Source organism: Phyllobates terribilis, unplaced genomic scaffold (assembly GCF_046119375.1).
Source record: "Phyllobates terribilis strain yellow unplaced genomic scaffold, ASM4611937v1 Scaffold_217__1_contigs__length_3308461, whole genome shotgun sequence".
Taxonomy (NCBI): domain Eukaryota; kingdom Metazoa; phylum Chordata; class Amphibia; order Anura; family Dendrobatidae; genus Phyllobates; species Phyllobates terribilis.
In genome coordinates, this window is record NW_027362977.1 from 2,675,125 (window position 1) to 2,696,426 (window position 21,302).

The following is a 21,302-nucleotide window of genomic DNA, read 5'->3' on the forward strand; positions in this document are numbered from 1 at the left end:
ATCGCTTCTCGGCCTTTTGGCTAAGATCAAGTGTAGTATGTGTTCTTATCAGTTTAATATCTGATACGTCCCCTATCTGGGGACCATATATTAAATGGATTTTTAGAACAGGGAGATGGAAAAAGAGCTTGCTCTGTCCACTCCACGCATTGACCTGGTATTGCAGTATCTCCAGGACCGGTGCACCCCTTCTTTAATGCAGTTTCTAAAATCAGAAAGAATTGAATTCAATGTTTTTTGTTCATTTTGCTTGTTTGTCGGATTTTGGGATGGACTCTTTGGCTTTGCTTTTCTTCTCCTCATTGGATTTTTCATGTTCAAAGTTGCAGAAGCCAGATTACAAGCTCATTTTGGTTCAACTTCAGCAACTGTGCATTGCATTGCCATGTAATGTGATGCAATGCTATCTTTCTAGCTCTCCCTTTTTACTTCCTTTTGGATAAACAGACATATTAGGCAAGCATTTTGGAGCTTTCACCTAAATAACTACAGGTGGTGAGATAAGCTGCACAATATAATTGACCTTTCAGTATATTGTTGCACACACACCATCTATTTAGCAAATGCCCTTGTTATCAACAGCAGCCTTTTAAACTCACCTGAGCTAACAGGTATGTGCGCTGGTTACTCTGCTGCGCTTAAAATTTCTTTTTTGGTTTGCTACAATGCCTTTTCTGAAACGTTGTCTCCTTCTGCTGGAACACTGACTTCTTTCATTTAATGCCTGCAGACTATAAAAGAGAACCCAACCCAAAAAGTTTGGTTGATTAGTCTGTGGCATTCTGTTAAACTGTTGCTTATGGCGGTCTCTGTGAGCTTCTCAGCGACATTCAGCCAGCCAGGTATCCTGCCTGCAGTAGATGGAATGTGGCAATGGAACGCTGGCTGCGCGTGTCATAATAGGCTCTGAGCCTTTATATACCTGTGCACAGCAGCAGCCACCTTCAGTCTGCTGCTGGACAGCCAGCAGCAGCAGCAGCAGGAGAGGTATGTAATCAGGAGCCCTCCTGCTAAGGGTAGACAGCTGCTCGTTCCACCCCACCCCCCGCCTTAATTGGTTCTCCTCCCTTCCAACGGTGTTGAGGCGGGTGGGAACAGCAGGGGGTGAAGGTGCTGTGTTTAAAGAGGTGGAGTTATGCAGATCTAAAACGCGTGGATTGCAGCAGCAGCAAGCCGAAAAGTGCAGGCATGTAAGGGATCTAGAGGTTGACAACATGTCTTCTTAACGGGAGTCCAGGAGCTCATCTCCACAAATGGACTTTTCAGGATCCTTGGGTGGCTCCGTAGTTTGAAACCAATTCTGGTTATCGCTTCTCGGCCTTTTGGCTAAGATCAAGTGTAGTATCTGTTCTTATCAGTTTAATATCTGATACGTCCCCTATCTGGGGACCATATATTAAATGGATTTTTAGAACAGGGAGATGGAAAAAGAGCTTGCTCTGTCCACTCCACGCATTGACCTGGTATTGCAGTATCTCCAGGACCGGTGCACCCCTTCTTTAATGCAGTTTCTAAAATCAGAAAGAATTGAATTCAATGTTTTTTGTTCATTTTGCTTGTTTGTCGGATTTTGGGATGGACTCTTTGGCTTTGCTTTTCTTCTCCTCATTGGATTTTTCATGTTCAAAGTTGCAGAAGCCAGATTACAAGCTCATTTTGGTTCAACTTCAGCAACTGTGCATTGCATTGCCATGTAATGTGATGCAATGCTATCTTTCTAGCTCTCCCTTTTTACTTCCTTTTGGATAAACAGACATATTAGGCAAGCATTTTGGAGCTTTCACCTAAATAACTACAGGTGGTGAGATAAGCTGCACAATATAATTGACCTTTCAGTATATTGTTGCACACACACCATCTATTTAGCAAATGCCCTTGTTATCAACAGCAGCCTTTTAAACTCACCTGAGCTAACAGGTATGTGCGCTGGTTACTCTGCTGCGCTTAAAATTTCTTTTTTGGTTTGCTACAATGCCTTTTCTGAAACGTTGTCTCCTTCTGCTGGAACACTGACTTCTTTCATTTAATGCCTGCAGACTATAAAAGAGAACCCAACCCAAAAAGTTTGGTTGATTAGTCTGTGGCATTCTGTTAAACTGTTGCTTATGGCGGTCTCTGTGAGCTTCTCAGCGACATTCAGCCAGCCAGGTATCCTGCCTGCAGTAGATGGAATGTGGCAATGGAACGCTGGCTGCGCGTGTCATAATAGGCTCTGAGCCTTTATATACCTGTGCACAGCAGCAGCCACCTTCAGTCTGCTGCTGGACAGCCAGCAGCAGCAGCAGCAGGAGAGGTATGTAATCAGGAGCCCTCCTGCTAAGGGTAGACAGCTGCTCGTTCCACCCCACCCCCCGCCTTAATTGGTTCTCCTCCCTTCCAACGGTGTTGAGGCGGGTGGGAACAGCAGGGGGTGAAGGTGCTGTGTTTAAAGAGGTGGAGTTATGCAGATCTAAAACGCGTGGATTGCAGCAGCAGCAAGCCGAAAAGTGCAGGCATGTAAGGGATCTAGAGGTTGACAACATGTCTTCTTAACGGGAGTCCAGGAGCTCATCTCCACAAATGGACTTTTCAGGATCCTTGGGTGGCTCCGTAGTTTGAAACCAATTCTGGTTATCGCTTCTCGGCCTTTTGGCTAAGATCAAGTGTAGTATCTGTTCTTATCAGTTTAATATCTGATACGTCCCCTATCTGGGGACCATATATTAAATGGATTATTAGAACAGGGAGATGGAAAAAGAGCTTGCTCTGTCCACTCCACGCATTGACCTGGTATTGCAGTATCTCCAGGACCGGTGCACCCCTTCTTTAATGCAGTTTCTAAAATCAGAAAGAATTGAATTCAATGTTTTTTGTTCATTTTGCTTGTTTGTCGGATTTTGGGATGGACTCTTTGGCTTTGCTTTTCTTCTCCTCATTGGATTTTTCATGTTCAAAGTTGCAGAAGCCAGATTACAAGCTCATTTTGGTTCAACTTCAGCAACTGTGCATTGCATTGCCATGTAATGTGATGCAATGCTATCTTTCTAGCTCTCCCTTTTTACTTCCTTTTGGATAAACAGACATATTAGGCAAGCATTTTGGAGCTTTCACCTAAATAACTACAGGTGGTGAGATAAGCTGCACAATATAATTGACCTTTCAGTATATTGTTGCACACACACCATCTATTTAGCAAATGCCCTTGTTATCAACAGCAGCCTTTTAAACTCACCTGAGCTAACAGGTATGTGCGCTGGTTACTCTGCTGCGCTTAAAATTTCTTTTTTGGTTTGCTACAATGCCTTTTCTGAAACGTTGTCTCCTTCTGCTGGAACACTGACTTCTTTCATTTAATGCCTGCAGACTATAAAAGAGAACCCAACCCAAAAAGTTTGGTTGATTAGTCTGTGGCATTCTGTTAAACTGTTGCTTATGGCGGTCTCTGTGAGCTTCTCAGCGACATTCAGCCAGCCAGGTATCCTGCCTGCAGTAGATGGAATGTGGCAATGGAACGCTGGCTGCGCGTGTCATAATAGGCTCTGAGCCTTTATATACCTGTGCACAGCAGCAGCCACCTTCAGTCTGCTGCTGGACAGCCAGCAGCAGCAGCAGCAGGAGAGGTATGTAATCAGGAGCCCTCCTGCTAAGGGTAGACAGCTGCTCGTTCCACCCCACCCCCCGCCTTAATTGGTTCTCCTCCCTTCCAACGGTGTTGAGGCGGGTGGGAACAGCAGGGGGTGAAGGTGCTGTGTTTAAAGAGGTGGAGTTATGCAGATCTAAAACGCGTGGATTGCAGCAGCAGCAAGCCGAAAAGTGCAGGCATGTAAGGGATCTAGAGGTTGACAACATGTCTTCTTAACGGGAGTCCAGGAGCTCATCTCCACAAATGGACTTTTCAGGATCCTTGGGTGGCTCCGTAGTTTGAAACCAATTCTGGTTATCGCTTCTCGGCCTTTTGGCTAAGATCAAGTGTAGTATCTGTTCTTATCAGTTTAATATCTGATACGTCCCCTATCTGGGGACCATATATTAAATGGATTTTTAGAACAGGGAGATGGAAAAAGAGCTTGCTCTGTCCACTCCACGCATTGACCTGGTATTGCAGTATCTCCAGGACCGGTGCACCCCTTCTTTAATGCAGTTTCTAAAATCAGAAAGAATTGAATTCAATGTTTTTTGTTCATTTTGCTTGTTTGTCGGATTTTGGGATGGACTCTTTGGCTTTGCTTTTCTTCTCCTCATTGGATTTTTCATGTTCAAAGTTGCAGAAGCCAGATTACAAGCTCATTTTGGTTCAACTTCAGCAACTGTGCATTGCATTGCCATGTAATGTGATGCAATGCTATCTTTCTAGCTCTCCCTTTTTACTTCCTTTTGGATAAACAGACATATTAGGCAAGCATTTTGGAGCTTTCACCTAAATAACTACAGGTGGTGAGATAAGCTGCACAATATAATTGACCTTTCAGTATATTGTTGCACACACACATTCTATTTAGCAAATGCCCTTGTTACCAACAGCAGCCTTTTAAACTCACCTGAGCTAACAGGTATGTGCGCTGGTTACTCTGCTGCGCTTAAAATTTCTTTTTTGGTTTGCTACAATGCCTTTTCTGAAACGTTGTCTCCTTCTGCTGGAACACTGACTTCTTTCATTTAATGCCTGCAGACTATAAAAGAGAACCCAACCCAAAAAGTTTGGTTGATTAGTCTGTGGCATTCTGTTAAACTGTTGCTTATGGCGGTCTCTGTGAGCTTCTCAGCGACATTCAGCCAGCCAGGTATCCTGCCTGCAGTAGATGGAATGTGGCAATGGAACGCTGGCTGCGCGTGTCATAATAGGCTCTGAGCCTTTATATACCTGTGCACAGCAGCAGCCACCTTCAGTCTGCTGCTGGACAGCCAGCAGCAGCAGCAGCAGGAGAGGTATGTAATCAGGAGCCCTCCTGCTAAGGGTAGACAGCTGCTCGTTCCACCCCACCCCCCGCCTTAATTGGTTCTCCTCCCTTCCAACGGTGTTGAGGCGGGTGGGAACAGCAGGGGGTGAAGGTGCTGTGTTTAAAGAGGTGGAGTTATGCAGATCTAAAACGCGTGGATTGTAGCAGCAGCAAGCCGAAAAGTGCAGGCATGTAAGGGATCTAGAGGTTGACAACATGTCTTCTTAACGGGAGTCCAGGAGCTCATCTCCACAAATGGACTTTTCAGGATCCTTGGGTGGCTCCGTAGTTTGAAACCAATTCTGGTTATCGCTTCTCGGCCTTTTGGCTAAGATCAAGTGTAGTATCTGTTCTTATCAGTTTAATATCTGATACGTCCCCTATCTGGGGACCATATATTAAATGGATTTTTAGAACAGGGAGATGGAAAAAGAGCTTGCTCTGTCCACTCCACGCATTGACCTGGTATTGCAGTATCTCCAGGACCGGTGCACCCCTTCTTTAATGCAGTTTCTAAAATCAGAAAGAATTGAATTCAATGTTTTTTGTTCATTTTGCTTGTTTGTCGGATTTTGGGATGGACTCTTTGGCTTTGCTTTTCTTCTCCTCATTGGATTTTTCATGTTCAAAGTTGCAGAAGCCAGATTACAAGCTCATTTTGGTTCAACTTCAGCAACTGTGCATTGCATTGCCATGTAATGTGATGCAATGCTATCTTTCTAGCTCTCCCTTTTTACTTCCTTTTGGATAAACAGACATATTAGGCAAGCATTTTGGAGCTTTCACCTAAATAACTACAGGTGGTGAGATAAGCTGCACAATATAATTGACCTTTCAGTATATTGTTGCACACACACCATCTATTTAGCAAATGCCCTTGTTATCAACAGCAGCCTTTTAAACTCACCTGAGCTAACAGGTATGTGCGCTGGTTACTCTGCTGCGCTTAAAATTTCTTTTTTGGTTTGCTACAATGCCTTTTCTGAAACGTTGTCTCCTTCTGCTGGAACACTGACTTCTTTCATTTAATGCCTGCAGACTATAAAAGAGAACCCAACCCAAAAAGTTTGGTTGATTAGTCTGTGGCATTCTGTTAAACTGTTGCTTATGGCGGTCTCTGTGAGCTTCTCAGCGACATTCAGCCAGCCAGGTATCCTGCCTGCAGTAGATGGAATGTGGCAATGGAACGCTGGCTGCGCGTGTCATAATAGGCTCTGAGCCTTTATATACCTGTGCACAGCAGCAGCCACCTTCAGTCTGCTGCTGGACAGCCAGCAGCAGCAGCAGCAGGAGAGGTATGTAATCAGGAGCCCTCCTGCTAAGGGTAGACAGCTGCTCGTTCCACCCCACCCCCCGCCTTAATTGGTTCTCCTCCCTTCCAACGGTGTTGAGGCGGGTGGGAACAGCAGGGGGTGAAGGTGCTGTGTTTAAAGAGGTGGAGTTATGCAGATCTAAAACGCGTGGATTGCAGCAGCAGCAAGCCGAAAAGTGCAGGCATGTAAGGGATCTAGAGGTTGACAACATGTCTTCTTAACGGGAGTCCAGGAGCTCATCTCCACAAATGGACTTTTCAGGATCCTTGGGTGGCTCCGTAGTTTGAAACCAATTCTGGTTATCGCTTCTCGGCCTTTTGGCTAAGATCAAGTGTAGTATCTGTTCTTATCAGTTTAATATCTGATACGTCCCCTATCTGGGGACCATATATTAAATGGATTTTTAGAACAGGGAGATGGAAAAAGAGCTTGCTCTGTCCACTCCACGCATTGACCTGGTATTGCAGTATCTCCAGGACCGGTGCACCCCTTCTTTAATGCAGTTTCTAAAATCAGAAAGAATTGAATTCAATGTTTTTTGTTCATTTTGCTTGTTTGTCGGATTTTGGGATGGACTCTTTGGCTTTGCTTTTCTTCTCCTCATTGGATTTTTCATGTTCAAAGTTGCAGAAGCCAGATTACAAGCTCATTTTGGTTCAACTTCAGCAACTGTGCATTGCATTGCCATGTAATGTGATGCAATGCTATCTTTCTAGCTCTCCCTTTTTACTTCCTTTTGGATAAACAGACATATTAGGCAAGCATTTTGGAGCTTTCACCTAAATAACTACAGGTGGTGAGATAAGCTGCACAATATAATTGACCTTTCAGTATATTGTTGCACACACACCATCTATTTAGCAAATGCCCTTGTTATCAACAGCAGCCTTTTAAACTCACCTGAGCTAACAGGTATGTGCGCTGGTTACTCTGCTGCGCTTAAAATTTCTTTTTTGGTTTGCTACAATGCCTTTTCTGAAACGTTGTCTCCTTCTGCTGGAACACTGACTTCTTTCATTTAATGCCTGCAGACTATAAAAGAGAACCCAACCCAAAAAGTTTGGTTGATTAGTCTGTGGCATTCTGTTAAACTGTTGCTTATGGCGGTCTCTGTGAGCTTCTCAGCGACATTCAGCCAGCCAGGTATCCTGCCTGCAGTAGATGGAATGTGGCAATGGAACGCTGGCTGCGCGTGTCATAATAGGCTCTGAGCCTTTATATACCTGTGCACAGCAGCAGCCACCTTCAGTCTGCTGCTGGACAGCCAGCAGCAGCAGCAGCAGGAGAGGTATGTAATCAGGAGCCCTCCTGCTAAGGGTAGACAGCTGCTCGTTCCACCCCACCCCCCGCCTTAATTGGTTCTCCTCCCTTCCAACGGTGTTGAGGCGGGTGGGAACAGCAGGGGGTGAAGGTGCTGTGTTTAAAGAGGTGGAGTTATGCAGATCTAAAACGCGTGGATTGCAGCAGCAGCAAGCCGAAAAGTGCAGGCATGTAAGGGATCTAGAGGTTGACAACATGTCTTCTTAACGGGAGTCCAGGAGCTCATCTCCACAAATGGACTTTTCAGGATCCTTGGGTGGCTCCGTAGTTTGAAACCAATTCTGGTTATCGCTTCTCGGCCTTTTGGCTAAGATCAAGTGTAGTATCTGTTCTTATCAGTTTAATATCTGATACGTCCCCTATCTGGGGACCATATATTAAATGGATTTTTAGAACAGGGAGATGGAAAAAGAGCTTGCTCTGTCCACTCCACGCATTGACCTGGTATTGCAGTATCTCCAGGACCGGTGCACCCCTTCTTTAATGCAGTTTCTAAAATCAGAAAGAATTGAATTCAATGTTTTTTGTTCATTTTGCTTGTTTGTCGGATTTTGGGATGGACTCTTTGGCTTTGCTTTTCTTCTCCTCATTGGATTTTTCATGTTCAAAGTTGCAGAAGCCAGATTACAAGCTCATTTTGGTTCAACTTCAGCAACTGTGCATTGCATTGCCATGTAATGTGATGCAATGCTATCTTTCTAGCTCTCCCTTTTTACTTCCTTTTGGATAAACAGACATATTAGGCAAGCATTTTGGAGCTTTCACCTAAATAACTACAGGTGGTGAGATAAGCTGCACAATATAATTGACCTTTCAGTATATTGTTGCACACACACCATCTATTTAGCAAATGCCCTTGTTATCAACAGCAGCCTTTTAAACTCACCTGAGCTAACAGGTATGTGCGCTGGTTACTCTGCTGCGCTTAAAATTTCTTTTTTGGTTTGCTACAATGCCTTTTCTGAAACGTTGTCTCCTTCTGCTGGAACACTGACTTCTTTCATTTAATGCCTGCAGACTATAAAAGAGAACCCAACCCAAAAAGTTTGGTTGATTAGTCTGTGGCATTCTGTTAAACTGTTGCTTATGGCGGTCTCTGTGAGCTTCTCAGCGACATTCAGCCAGCCAGGTATCCTGCCTGCAGTAGATGGAATGTGGCAATGGAACGCTGGCTGCGCGTGTCATAATAGGCTCTGAGCCTTTATATACCTGTGCACAGCAGCAGCCACCTTCAGTCTGCTGCTGGACAGCCAGCAGCAGCAGCAGCAGGAGAGGTATGTAATCAGGAGCCCTCCTGCTAAGGGTAGACAGCTGCTCGTTCCACCCCACCCCCCGCCTTAATTGGTTCTCCTCCCTTCCAACGGTGTTGAGGCGGGTGGGAACAGCAGGGGGTGAAGGTGCTGTGTTTAAAGAGGTGGAGTTATGCAGATCTAAAACGCGTGGATTGCAGCAGCAGCAAGCCGAAAAGTGCAGGCATGTAAGGGATCTAGAGGTTGACAACATGTCTTCTTAACGGGAGTCCAGGAGCTCATCTCCACAAATGGACTTTTCAGGATCCTTGGGTGGCTCCGTAGTTTGAAACCAATTCTGGTTATCGCTTCTCGGCCTTTTGGCTAAGATCAAGTGTAGTATCTGTTCTTATCAGTTTAATATCTGATACGTCCCCTATCTGGGGACCATATATTAAATGGATTTTTAGAACAGGGAGATGGAAAAAGAGCTTGCTCTGTCCACTCCACGCATTGACCTGGTATTGCAGTATCTCCAGGACCGGTGCACCCCTTCTTTAATGCAGTTTCTAAAATCAGAAAGAATTGAATTCAATGTTTTTTGTTCATTTTGCTTGTTTGTCGGATTTTGGGATGGACTCTTTGGCTTTGCTTTTCTTCTCCTCATTGGATTTTTCATGTTCAAAGTTGCAGAAGCCAGATTACAAGCTCATTTTGGTTCAACTTCAGCAACTGTGCATTGCATTGCCATGTAATGTGATGCAATGCTATCTTTCTAGCTCTCCCTTTTTACTTCCTTTTGGATAAACAGACATATTAGGCAAGCATTTTGGAGCTTTCACCTAAATAACTACAGGTGGTGAGATAAGCTGCACAATATAATTGACCTTTCAGTATATTGTTGCACACACACCAGCTATTTAGCAAATGCCCTTGTTATCAACAGCAGCCTTTTAAACTCACCTGAGCTAACAGGTATGTGCGCTGGTTACTCTGCTGCGCTTAAAATTTCTTTTTTGGTTTGCTACAATGCCTTTTCTGAAACGTTGTCTCCTTCTGCTAGAACACTGACTTCTTTCATTTAATGCCTGCAGACTATAAAAGAGAACCCAACCCAAAAAGTTTGGTTGATTAGTCTGTGGCATTCTGTTAAACTGTTGCTTATGGCGGTCTCTGTGAGCTTCTCAGCGACATTCAGCCAGCCAGGTATCCTGCCTGCAGTAGATGGAATGTGGCAATGGAACGCTGGCTGCGCGTGTCATAATAGGCTCTGAGCCTTTATATACCTGTGCACAGCAGCAGCCACCTTCAGTCTGCTGCTGGACAGCCAGCAGCAGCAGCAGCAGGAGAGGTATGTAATCAGGAGCCCTCCTGCTAAGGGTAGACAGCTGCTCGTTCCACCCCACCCCCCGCCTTAATTGGTTCTCCTCCCTTCCAACGGTGTTGAGGCGGGTGGGAACAGCAGGGGGTGAAGGTGCTGTGTTTAAAGAGGTGGAGTTATGCAGATCTAAAACGCGTGGATTGCAGCAGCAGCAAGCCGAAAAGTGCAGGCATGTAAGGGATCTAGAGGTTGACAACATGTCTTCTTAACGGGAGTCCAGGAGCTCATCTCCACAAATGGACTTTTCAGGATCCTTGGGTGGCTCCGTAGTTTGAAACCAATTCTGGTTATCGCTTCTCGGCCTTTTGGCTAAGATCAAGTGTAGTATCTGTTCTTATCAGTTTAATATCTGATACGTCCCCTATCTGGGGACCATATATTAAATGGATTTTTAGAACAGGGAGATGGAAAAAGAGCTTGCTCTGTCCACTCCACGCATTGACCTGGTATTGCAGTATCTCCAGGACCGGTGCACCCCTTCTTTAATGCAGTTTCTAAAATCAGAAAGAATTGAATTCAATGTTTTTTGTTCATTTTGCTTGTTTGTCGGATTTTGGGATGGACTCTTTGGCTTTGCTTTTCTTCTCCTCATTGGATTTTTCATGTTCAAAGTTGCAGAAGCCAGATTACAAGCTCATTTTGGTTCAACTTCAGCAACTGTGCATTGCATTGCCATGTAATGTGATGCAATGCTATCTTTCTAGCTCTCCCTTTTTACTTCCTTTTGGATAAACAGACATATTAGGCAAGCATTTTGGAGCTTTCACCTAAATAACTACAGGTGGTGAGATAAGCTGCACAATATAATTGACCTTTCAGTATATTGTTGCACACACACCATCTATTTAGCAAATGCCCTTGTTATCAACAGCAGCCTTTTAAACTCACCTGAGCTAACAGGTATGTGCGCTGGTTACTCTGCTGCGCTTAAAATTTCTTTTTTGGTTTGCTACAATGCCTTTTCTGAAACGTTGTCTCCTTCTGCTGGAACACTGACTTCTTTCATTTAATGCCTGCAGACTATAAAAGAGAACCCAACCAAAAAAGTTTGGTTGATTAGTCTGTGGCATTCTGTTAAACTGTTGCTTATGGCGGTCTCTGTGAGCTTCTCAGCGACATTCAGCCAGCCAGGTATCCTGCCTGCAGTAGATGGAATGTGGCAATGGAACGCTGGCTGCGCGTGTCATAATAGGCTCTGAGCCTTTATATACCTGTGCACAGCAGCAGCCACCTTCAGTCTGCTGCTGGACAGCCAGCAGCAGCAGCAGCAGGAGAGGTATGTAATCAGGAGCCCTCCTGCTAAGGGTAGACAGCTGCTCGTTCCACCCCACCCCCCGCCTTAATTGGTTCTCCTCCCTTCCAACGGTGTTGAGGTGGGTGGGAACAGCAGGGGGTGAAGGTGCTGTGTTTAAAGAGGTGGAGTTATGCAGATCTAAAACGCGTGGATTGCAGCAGCAGCAAGCCGAAAAGTGCAGGCATGTAAGGGATCTAGAGGTTGACAACATGTCTTCTTAACGGGAGTCCAGGAGCTCATCTCCACAAAGGGACTTTTCAGGATCCTTGGGTGGCTCCGTAGTTTGAAACCAATTCTGGTTATCGCTTCTCGGCCTTTTGGCTAAGATCAAGTGTAGTATCTGTTCTTATCAGTTTAATATCTGATACGTCCCCTATCTGGGGACCATATATTAAATGGATTTTTAGAACAGGGAGATGGAAAAAGAGCTTGCTCTGTCCACTCCACGCATTGACCTGGTATTGCAGTATCTCCAGGACCGGTGCACCCCTTCTTTAATGCAGTTTCTAAAATCAGAAAGAATTGAATTCAATGTTTTTTGTTCATTTTGCTTGTTTGTCGGATTTTGGGATGGACTCTTTGGCTTTGCTTTTCTTCTCCTCATTGGATTTTTCATGTTCAAAGTTGCAGAAGCCAGATTACAAGCTCATTTTGGTTCAACTTCAGCAACTGTGCATTGCATTGCCATGTAATGTGATGCAATGCTATCTTTCTAGCTCTCCCTTTTTACTTCCTTTTGGATAAACAGACATATTAGGCAAGCATTTTGGAGCTTTCACCTAAATAACTACAGGTGGTGAGATAAGCTGCACAATATAATTGACCTTTCAGTATATTGTTGCACACACACCAGCTATTTAGCAAATGCCCTTGTTATCAACAGCAGCCTTTTAAACTCACCTGGGATAACAGGTATGTGCGCTGGTTACTCTGCTGCGCTTAAAATTTCTTTTTTGGTTTGCTACAATGCCTTTTCTGAAACGTTGTCTCCTTCTGCTGGAACACTGACTTCTTTCATTTAATGCCTGCAGACTATAAAAGAGAACCCAACCCAAAAAGTTTGGTTGATTAGTCTGTGGCATTCTGTTAAACTGTTGCTTATGGCGGTCTCTGTGAGCTTCTCAGCGACATTCAGCCAGCCAGGTATCCTGCCTGCAGTAGATGGAATGTGGCAATGGAACGCTGGCTGCGCGTGTCATAATAGGCTCTGAGCCTTTATATACCTGTGCACAGCAGCAGCCACCTTCAGTCTGCTGCTGGACAGCCAGCAGCAGCAGCAGCAGGAGAGGTATGTAATCAGGAGCCCTCCTGCTAAGGGTAGACAGCTGCTCGTTCCACCCCACCCCCCGCCTTAATTGGTTCTCCTCCCTTCCAACGGTGTTGAGGCGGGTGGGAACAGCAGGGGGTGAAGGTGCTGTGTTTAAAGAGGTGGAGTTATGCAGATCTAAAACGCGTGGATTGCAGCAGCAGCAAGCCGAAAAGTGCAGGCATGTAAGGGATCTAGAGGTTGACAACATGTCTTCTTAACGGGAGTCCAGGAGCTCATCTCCACAAATGGACTTTTCAGGATCCTTGGGTGGCTCCGTAGTTTGAAACCAATTCTGGTTATCGCTTCTCGGCCTTTTGGCTAAGATCAAGTGTAGTATCTGTTCTTATCAGTTTAATATCTGATACGTCCCCTATCTGGGGACCATATATTAAATGGATTTTTAGAACAGGGAGATGGAAAAAGAGCTTGCTCTGTCCACTCCACGCATTGACCTGGTATTGCAGTATCTCCAGGACCGGTGCACCCCTTCTTTAATGCAGTTTCTAAAATCAGAAAGAATTAAATTCAATGTTTTTTGTTCATTTTGCTTGTTTGTCGGATTTTGGGATGGACTCTTTGGCTTTGCTTTTCTTCTCCTCATTGGATTTTTCATGTTCAAAGTTGCAGAAGCCAGATTACAAGCTCATTTTGGTTCAACTTCAGCAACTGTGCATTGCATTGCCATGTAATGTGATGCAATGCTATCTTTCTAGCTCTCCCTTTTTACTTCCTTTTGGATAAACAGACATATTAGGCAAGCATTTTGGAGCTTTCACCTAAATAACTACAGGTGGTGAGATAAGCTGCACAATATAATTGACCTTTCAGTATATTGTTGCACACACACCATCTATTTAGCAAATGCCCTTGTTATCAACAGCAGCCTTTTAAACTCACCTGAGCTAACAGGTATGTGCGCTGGTTACTCTGCTGCGCTTAAAATTTCTTTTTTGGTTTGCTACAATGCCTTTTCTGAAACGTTGTCTCCTTCTGCTGGAACACTGACTTCTTTCATTTAATGCCTGCAGACTATAAAAGAGAACCCAACCCAAAAAGTTTGGTTGATTAGTCTGTGGCATTCTGTTAAACTGTTGCTTATGGCGGTCTCTGTGAGCTTCTCAGCGACATTCAGCCAGCCAGGTATCCTGCCTGCAGTAGATGGAATGTGGCAATGGAACGCTGGCTGCGCGTGTCATAATAGGCTCTGAGCCTTTATATACCTGTGCACAGCAGCAGCCACCTTCAGTCTGCTGCTGGACAGCCAGCAGCAGCAGCAGCAGGAGAGGTATGTAATCAGGAGCCCTCCTGCTAAGGGTAGACAGCTGCTCGTTCCACCCCACCCCCCGCCTTAATTGGTTCTCCTCCCTTCCAACGGTGTTGAGGCGGGTGGGAACAGCAGGGGGTGAAGGTGCTGTGTTTAAAGAGGTGGAGTTATGCAGATCTAAAACGCGTGGATTGCAGCAGCAGCAAGCCGAAAAGTGCAGGCATGTAAGGGATCTAGAAGTTGACAACATGTCTTCTTAACGGGAGTCCAGGAGCTCATCTCCACAAATGGACTTTTCAGGATCCTTGGGTGGCTCCGTAGTTTGAAACCAATTCTGGTTATCGCTTCTCGGCCTTTTGGCTAAGATCAAGTGTAGTATCTGTTCTTATCAGTTTAATATCTGATACGTCCCCTATCTGGGGACCATATATTAAATGGATTTTTAGAACAGGGAGATGGAAAAAGAGCTTGCTCTGTCCACTCCACGCATTGACCTGGTATTGCAGTATCTCCAGGACCGGTGCACCCCTTCTTTAATGCAGTTTCTAAAATCAGAAAGAATTGAATTCAATGTTTTTTGTTCATTTTGCTTGTTTGTCGGATTTTGGGATGGACTCTTTGGCTTTGCTTTTCTTCTCCTCATTGGATTTTTCATGTTCAAAGTTGCAGAAGCCAGATTACAAGCTCATTTTGGTTCAACTTCAGCAACTGTGCATTGCATTGCCATGTAATGTGATGCAATGCTATGTTTCTAGCTCTCCCTTTTTACTTCCTTTTGGATAAACAGACATATTAGGCAAGCATTTTGGAGCTTTCACCTAAATAACTACAGGTGGTGAGATAAGCTGCACAATATAATTGACCTTTCAGTATATTGTTGCACACACACCATCTATTTAGCAAATGCCCTTGTTATCAACAGCAGCCTTTTAAACTCACCTGAGCTAACAGGTATGTGCGCTGGTTACTCTGCTGCGCTTAAAATTTCTTTTTTGGTTTGCTACAATGCCTTTTCTGAAACGTTGTCTCCTTCTGCTGGAACACTGACTTCTTTCATTTAATGCCTGCAGACTATAAAAGAGAACCCAACCCAAAAAGTTTGGTTGATTAGTCTGTGGCATTCTGTTAAACTGTTGCTTATGGCGGTCTCTGTGAGCTTCTCAGCGACATTCAGCCAGCCAGGTATCCTGCCTGCAGTAGATGGAATGTGGCAATGGAACGCTGGCTGCGCGTGTCATAATAGGCTCTGAGCCTTTATATACCTGTGCACAGCAGCAGCCACCTTCAGTCTGCTGCTGGACAGCCAGCAGCAGCAGCAGGAGAGGTATGTAATCAGGAGCCCTCCTGCTAAGGGTAGACAGCTGCTCGTTCCACCCCACCCCCCGCCTTAATTGGTTCTCCTCCCTTCCAACGGTGTTGAGGCGGGTGGGAACAGCAGGGGGTGAAGGTGCTGTGTTTAAAGAGGTGGAGTTATGCAGATCTAAAACGCGTGGATTGCAGCAGCAGCAAGCCGAAAAGTGCAGGCATGTAAGGGATCTAGAGGTTGACAACATGTCTTCTTAACGGGAGTCCAGGAGCTCATCTCCACAAATGGACTTTTCAGGATCCTTGGGTGGCTCCGTAGTTTGAAACCAATTCTGGTTATCGCTTCTCGGCCTTTTGGCTAAGATCAAGTGTAGTATCTGTTCTTATCAGTTTAATATCTGATACGTCCCCTATCTGGGGACCATATATTAAATGGATTTTTAGAACAGGGAGATGGAAAAAGAGCTTGCTCTGTCCACTCCACGCATTGACCTGGTATTGCAGTATCTCCAGGACCGGTGCACCCCTTCTTTAATGCAGTTTCTAAAATCAGAAAGAATTGAATTCAATGTTTTTTGTTCATTTTGCTTGTTTGTCGGATTTTGGGATGGACTCTTTGGCTTTGCTTTTCTTCTCCTCATTGGAGTTTTCATGTTCAAAGTTGCAGAAGCCAGATTACAAGCTCATTTTGGTTCAACTTCAGCAACTGTGCATTGCATTGCCATGTAATGTGATGCAATGCTATCTTTCTAGCTCTCCCTTTTTACTTCCTTTTGGATAAACAGACATATTAGGCAAGCATTTTGGAGCTTTCACCTAAATAACTACAGGTGGTGAGATAAGCTGCACAATATAATTGACCTTTCAGTATATTGTTGCACACACACCATCTATTTAGCAAATGCCCTTGTTATCAACAGCAGCCTTTTAAACTCACCTGAGCTAACAGGTATGTGCGCTGGTTACTCTGCTGCGCTTAAAATTTCTTTTTTGGTTTGCTACAATGCCTTTTCTGAAACGTTGTCTCCTTCTGCTGGAACACTGACTTCTTTCATTTAATGCCTGCAGACTATAAAAGAGAACCCAACCCAAAAAGTTTGGTTGATTAGTCTGTGGCATTCTGTTAAACTGTTGCTTATGGCGGTCTCTGTGAGCTTCTCAGCGACATTCAGCCAGCCAGGTATCCTGCCTGCAGTAGATGGAATGTGGCAATGGAACGCTGGCTGCGCGTGTCATAATAGGCTCTGAGCCTTTATATACCTGTGCACAGCAGCAGCCACCTTCAGTCTGCTGCTGGACAGCCAGCAGCAGCAGCAGGAGAGGTATGTAATCAGGAGCCCTCCTGCTAAGGGTAGACAGCTGCTCGTTCCACCCCACCCCCCGCCTTAATTCGTTCTCCTCCCTTCCAACGGTGTTGAGGCGGGTGGGAACAGCAGGGGGTGAAGGTGCTGTGTTTAAAGAGGTGGAGTTATGCAGATCTAAAACGCGTGGATTGCAGCAGCAGCAAGCCGAAAAGTGCAGGCATGTAAGGGATCTAGAGGTTGACAACATGTCTTCTTAACGGGAGTCCAGGAGCTCATCTCCACAAATGGACTTTTCAGGATCCTTGGGTGGCTCCGTAGTTTGAAACCAATTCTGGTTATCGCTTCTCGGCCTTTTGGCTAAGATCAAGTGTAGTATCTTTCGAAAAGGCGGTTTTGGATGTTGGCCGCCCTATTAGATTGATACATTATGCACACTGGGGTTTAGGCGCTTGTTAGTACGCCAGGTGGCTAATATAGTCATCTGGTGGAAAGCATGGCCCCCCAGGATCGACGCCATTGGGCCGGGGAAGATCGAAAGCCCGAAGTGTGAAGTGCCCCAGGAGTGGTGACCCTGGGGTGCCTTAACTCACTGGGATTGGGAACCCCACTTGAGTTTATGGCACATTTGCACAAGCACTTCAAATTTTCTTTCTTCGCACACACCCTTATTCCGGGCCTTCTGGCCTTAGGATGGGGAATTTTTCAATTCCCGGTCGAAGGTCCGGGCAGTATTATACTGTGAAACCTTCACTATTTATTTAATTTCTTTGTCACTGTGTGTCCACTTATTCACGTGTGTCACGTCCTACTAGGATTTTGTCGGGATGCGGTTCCCTTACGGGTTCCTCTCTTGGCAGGTCTAGGGGGGGAGTGTGTGGCCATCAGGTTCCGCTCCCCCCTGAACCCCCCTGGCTCTCCTCTTTTGGGAGGAGAGCGTTGTTGGCTCCCCTCTTCCGGGAGGGGAGCACAGTCTTTGGCTCCCAGTGCCTTGCTCGGGTGAGAACTCGGGCAGGTGCTGGGGGTAAGATTGGGTCGCCTCTGGCTTCGGCTGGAGGTGGCTTTTTGTCCCTGTTCCTCGCTGTGGCCTTTTGGCTCGGAGGGACGGGGAATGGTTTGGGGGACCCTTCTCCTTTTGGAGAGGGTTTCAAGAAGACCAGCATCCTAGTGCACTTTTTTTGTGGCACTTGTCACTTTTTTAAGCGCACTCGGGTTTTGTACACGAATTCGGGCTTTCAAAAAAAAAAAAAAAAATCTGTTCTTATCAGTTTAATATCTGATACGTCCCCTATCTGGGGACCATATATTAAATGGATTTTTAGAACAGGGAGATGGAAAAAGAGCTTGCTCTGTCCACTCCACGCATTGACCTGGTATTGCAGTATCTCCAGGACCGGTGCACCCCTTCTTTAATGCAGTTTCTAAAATCAGAAAGAATTGAATTCAATGTTTTTTGTTCATTTTGCTTGTTTGTCGGATTTTGGGATGGACTCTTTGGCTTTGCTTTTCTTCTCCTCATTGGATTTTTCATGTTCAAAGTTGCAGAAGCCAGATTACAAGCTCATTTTGGTTCAACTTCAGCAACTGTGCATTGCATTGCCATGTAATGTGATGCAATGCTATCTTTCTAGCTCTCCCTTTTTACTTCCTTTTGGATAAACAGACATATTAGGCAAGCATTTTGGAGCTTTCACCTAAATAACTACAGGTGGTGAGATAAGCTGCACAATATAATTGACCTTTCAGTATATTGTTGCACACACACCATCTATTTAGCAAATGCCCTTGTTATCAACAGCAGCCTTTTAAACTCACCTGAGCTAACAGGTATGTGCGCTGGTTACTCTGCTGCGCTTAAAATTTCTTTTTTGGTTTGCTACAATGCCTTTTCTGAAACGTTGTCTCCTTCTGCTGGAACACTGACTTCTTTCATTTAATGCCTGCAGACTATAAAAGAGAACCCAACCCAAAAAGTTTGGTTGATTAGTCTGTGGCATTCTGTTAAACTGTTGCTTATGGCGGTCTCTGTGAGCTTCTCAGCGACATTCAGCCAGCCAGGTATCCTGCCTGCAGTAGATGGAATGTGGCAATGGAACGCTGGCTGCGCGTGTCATAATAGGCTCTGAGCCTTTATATACCTGTGCACAGCAGCAGCCACCTTCAGTCTGCTGCTGGACAGCCAGCAGCAGCAGCAGCAGGAGAGGTATGTAATCAGGAGCCCTCCTGCTAAGGGTAGACAGCTGCTCGTTCCACCCCACCCCCCGCCTTAATTGGTTCTCCTCCCTTCCAACGGTGTTGAGGCGGGTGGGAACAGCAGGGGGTGAAGGTGCTGTGTTTAAAGAGGTGGAGTTATGCAGATCTAAAACGCGTGGATTGCAGCAGCAGCAAGCCGAAAAGTGCAGGCATGTAAGGGATCTAGAGGTTGACAACATGTCTTCTTAACGGGAGTCCAGGAGCTCATCTCCACAAATGGACTTTTCAGGATCCTTGGGTGGCTCCGTAGTTTGAAACCAATTCTGGTTATCGCTTCTCGGCCTTTTGGCTAAGATCAAGTGTAGTATCTGTTCTTATCAGTTTAATATCTGATACGTCCCCTATCTGGGGACCATATATTAAATGGATTTTTAGAACAGGGAGATGGAAAAAGAGCTTGCTCTGTCCACTCCACGCATTGACCTGGTATTGCATTATCTCCAGGACCGGTGCACCCCTTCTTTAATGCAGTTTCTAAAATCAGAAAGAATTGAATTCAATGTTTTTTGTTCATTTTGCTTGTTTGTCGGATTTTGGGATGGACTCTTTGGCTTTGCTTTTCTTCTCCTCATTGGATTTTTCATGTTCAAAGTTGCAGAAGCCAGATTACAAGCTCATTTTGGTTCAACTTCAGCAACTGTGCATTGCATTGCCATGTAATGTGATGCAATGCTATCTTTCTAGCTCTCCCTTTTTACTTCCTTTTGGATAAACAGACATATTAGGCAAGCATTTTGGAGCTTTCACCTAAATAACTACAGGTGGTGAGATAAGCTGCACAATATAATTGACCTTTCAGTATATTGTTGCACACACACAATCTATTTAGCAAATGCCCTTGTTATCAACAGCAGCCTTTTAAACTCACCTGAGCTAACAGGTATGTGCGCTGGTTACTCTGCTGCGCTTAAAATTTCTTATTTGGTTTGCTACAATGCCTTTTCTGAAACGTTGTCTCCTTCTGCTGGAACACTGACTTCTTTCATTTAATGCCTGCAGACTATAAAAGAGAACCCAACCCAAAAAGTTTGGTTGATTAGTCTGTGGCATTCTGTTAAACTGTTGCTTATGGCGGTCTCTGTGAGCTTCTCAGCGACATTCAGCCAGCCAGGTATCCTGCCTGCAGTAGATGGAATGTGGCAATGGAACGCTGGCTGCGCGTGTCATAATAGGCTCTGAGCCTTTATATACCTGTGCACAGCAGCAGCCACCTTCAGTCTGCTGCTGGACAGCCAGCAGCAGCAGCAGGAGAGGTATGTAATCAGGAGCCCTCCTGCTAAGGGTAGACAGCTGCTCGTTCCACCCCACCCCCCGCCTTAATTGGTTCTCCTCCCTTCCAACGGTGTTGAGGCGGGTGGGAACAGCAGGGGGTGAAGGTGCTGTGTTTAAAGAGGTGGAGTTATGCAGATCTAAAACGCGTGGATTGCAGCAGCAGCAAGCCGAAAAGTGCAGGCATGTAAGGGATCTAGAGGTTGACAACATGTCTTCTTAACGGGAGTCCAGGAGCTCATCTCCACAAATGGACTTTTCAGGATCCTTGGGTGGCTCCGTAGTTTGAAACCAATTCTGGTTATCGCTTCTCGGCCTTTTGGCTAAGATCAAGTGTAGTATCTGTTCTTATCAGTTTAATATCTGATACGTCCCCTATCTGGGGACCATATATTAAATGGATTTTTAGAACAGGGAGATGGAAAAAGAGCTTGCTCTGTCCACTCCACGCATTGACCTGGTATTGCAGTATCTCCAGGACCGGTGCACCCTTTCTTTAATGCAGTTTCTAAAATCAGAAAGAATTGAATTCAATGTTTTTTGTTCATTTTGCTTGTTTGTCGGATTTTGGGATGGACTCTTTGGCTTTGCTTTTCTTCTCCTCATTGGATTTTTCATGTTCAAAGTTGCAGAAGCCAGATTACAAGCTCATTTTGGTTCAACTTCAGCAACTGTGCATTGCATTGCCATGTAATGTGATGCAATGCTATCTTTCTAGCTCTCCCTTTTTACTTCCTTTTGGATAAACAGACATATTAGGCAAGCATTTTGGAGCTTTCACCTAAATAACTACAGGTGGTGAGATAAGCTGCACAATATAATTGACCTTTCAGTATATTGTTGCACACACACCATCTATTTAGCAAATGCCCTTGTTATCAACAGCAGCCTTTTAAACTCACCTGAGCTAACAGGTATGTGCGCTGGTTACTCTGCTGCGCTTAAAATTTCTTTTTTGGTTTGCTACAATGCCTTTTCTGAAACGTTGTCTCCTTCTGCTGGAACACTGACTTCTTTCATTTAATGCCTGCAGACTATAAAAGAGAACCCAACCCAAAAAGTTTGGTTGATTAGTCTGTGGCATTCTGTTAAACTGTTGCTTATGGCGGTCTCTGTGAGCTTCTCAGCGACATTCAGCCAGCCAGGTA

At 45.0% G+C, this 21,302-nt stretch overlaps 15 non-coding genes and 2 pseudogenes across 15 annotated transcripts; all 17 read left to right on the forward strand.

Annotated features, from left to right (window-relative positions):
* On the forward strand, positions 1-191 carry LOC141214326 (U2 spliceosomal RNA). Its single transcript, XR_012283592.1, has one exon. It is a non-coding gene; the product is annotated as a U2 spliceosomal RNA (small nuclear RNA).
* Positions 192-1,306: 1,115 nt separating this feature from the next.
* LOC141214269 (U2 spliceosomal RNA) lies at positions 1,307-1,497 on the forward strand. Its single transcript, XR_012283536.1, has one exon. It is a non-coding gene; the product is annotated as a U2 spliceosomal RNA (small nuclear RNA).
* Positions 1,498-2,612: 1,115 nt separating this feature from the next.
* LOC141214316 (U2 spliceosomal RNA) lies at positions 2,613-2,803 on the forward strand. The gene has a single exon (XR_012283582.1). It is a non-coding gene; the product is annotated as a U2 spliceosomal RNA (small nuclear RNA).
* Positions 2,804-3,918: 1,115 nt separating this feature from the next.
* Positions 3,919-4,109, forward strand: LOC141214270 (U2 spliceosomal RNA). The gene has a single exon (XR_012283537.1). It is a non-coding gene; the product is annotated as a U2 spliceosomal RNA (small nuclear RNA).
* Positions 4,110-5,224: 1,115 nt separating this feature from the next.
* On the forward strand, positions 5,225-5,415 carry LOC141214271 (U2 spliceosomal RNA). Its single transcript, XR_012283538.1, has one exon. It is a non-coding gene; the product is annotated as a U2 spliceosomal RNA (small nuclear RNA).
* A 1,115-nt stretch (positions 5,416-6,530) lies between these two features.
* On the forward strand, positions 6,531-6,721 carry LOC141214273 (U2 spliceosomal RNA). The gene has a single exon (XR_012283540.1). It is a non-coding gene; the product is annotated as a U2 spliceosomal RNA (small nuclear RNA).
* A 1,115-nt stretch (positions 6,722-7,836) lies between these two features.
* LOC141214274 (U2 spliceosomal RNA) lies at positions 7,837-8,027 on the forward strand. Its single transcript, XR_012283541.1, has one exon. It is a non-coding gene; the product is annotated as a U2 spliceosomal RNA (small nuclear RNA).
* Positions 8,028-9,142: 1,115 nt separating this feature from the next.
* On the forward strand, positions 9,143-9,333 carry LOC141214276 (U2 spliceosomal RNA). The gene has a single exon (XR_012283542.1). It is a non-coding gene; the product is annotated as a U2 spliceosomal RNA (small nuclear RNA).
* Positions 9,334-10,448: 1,115 nt separating this feature from the next.
* LOC141214277 (U2 spliceosomal RNA) lies at positions 10,449-10,639 on the forward strand. Its single transcript, XR_012283543.1, has one exon. It is a non-coding gene; the product is annotated as a U2 spliceosomal RNA (small nuclear RNA).
* A 1,115-nt stretch (positions 10,640-11,754) lies between these two features.
* On the forward strand, positions 11,755-11,945 carry LOC141214278 (U2 spliceosomal RNA). The gene has a single exon (XR_012283544.1). It is a non-coding gene; the product is annotated as a U2 spliceosomal RNA (small nuclear RNA).
* A 1,115-nt stretch (positions 11,946-13,060) lies between these two features.
* On the forward strand, positions 13,061-13,251 carry LOC141214279 (U2 spliceosomal RNA). The gene has a single exon (XR_012283545.1). It is a non-coding gene; the product is annotated as a U2 spliceosomal RNA (small nuclear RNA).
* Positions 13,252-14,366: 1,115 nt separating this feature from the next.
* LOC141214280 (U2 spliceosomal RNA) lies at positions 14,367-14,557 on the forward strand. Its single transcript, XR_012283546.1, has one exon. It is a non-coding gene; the product is annotated as a U2 spliceosomal RNA (small nuclear RNA).
* A 1,112-nt stretch (positions 14,558-15,669) lies between these two features.
* LOC141214281 (U2 spliceosomal RNA) lies at positions 15,670-15,860 on the forward strand. Its single transcript, XR_012283547.1, has one exon. It is a non-coding gene; the product is annotated as a U2 spliceosomal RNA (small nuclear RNA).
* A 1,112-nt stretch (positions 15,861-16,972) lies between these two features.
* Positions 16,973-17,064, forward strand: LOC141214406 (U2 spliceosomal RNA; annotated as a pseudogene).
* Positions 17,065-17,858: 794 nt separating this feature from the next.
* Positions 17,859-18,039, forward strand: LOC141214372 (U2 spliceosomal RNA; annotated as a pseudogene).
* Positions 18,040-19,154: 1,115 nt separating this feature from the next.
* On the forward strand, positions 19,155-19,345 carry LOC141214249 (U2 spliceosomal RNA). The gene has a single exon (XR_012283516.1). It is a non-coding gene; the product is annotated as a U2 spliceosomal RNA (small nuclear RNA).
* A 1,112-nt stretch (positions 19,346-20,457) lies between these two features.
* On the forward strand, positions 20,458-20,648 carry LOC141214261 (U2 spliceosomal RNA). The gene has a single exon (XR_012283528.1). It is a non-coding gene; the product is annotated as a U2 spliceosomal RNA (small nuclear RNA).
* The last annotated feature ends 654 nt before the right edge of the window (positions 20,649-21,302 follow it).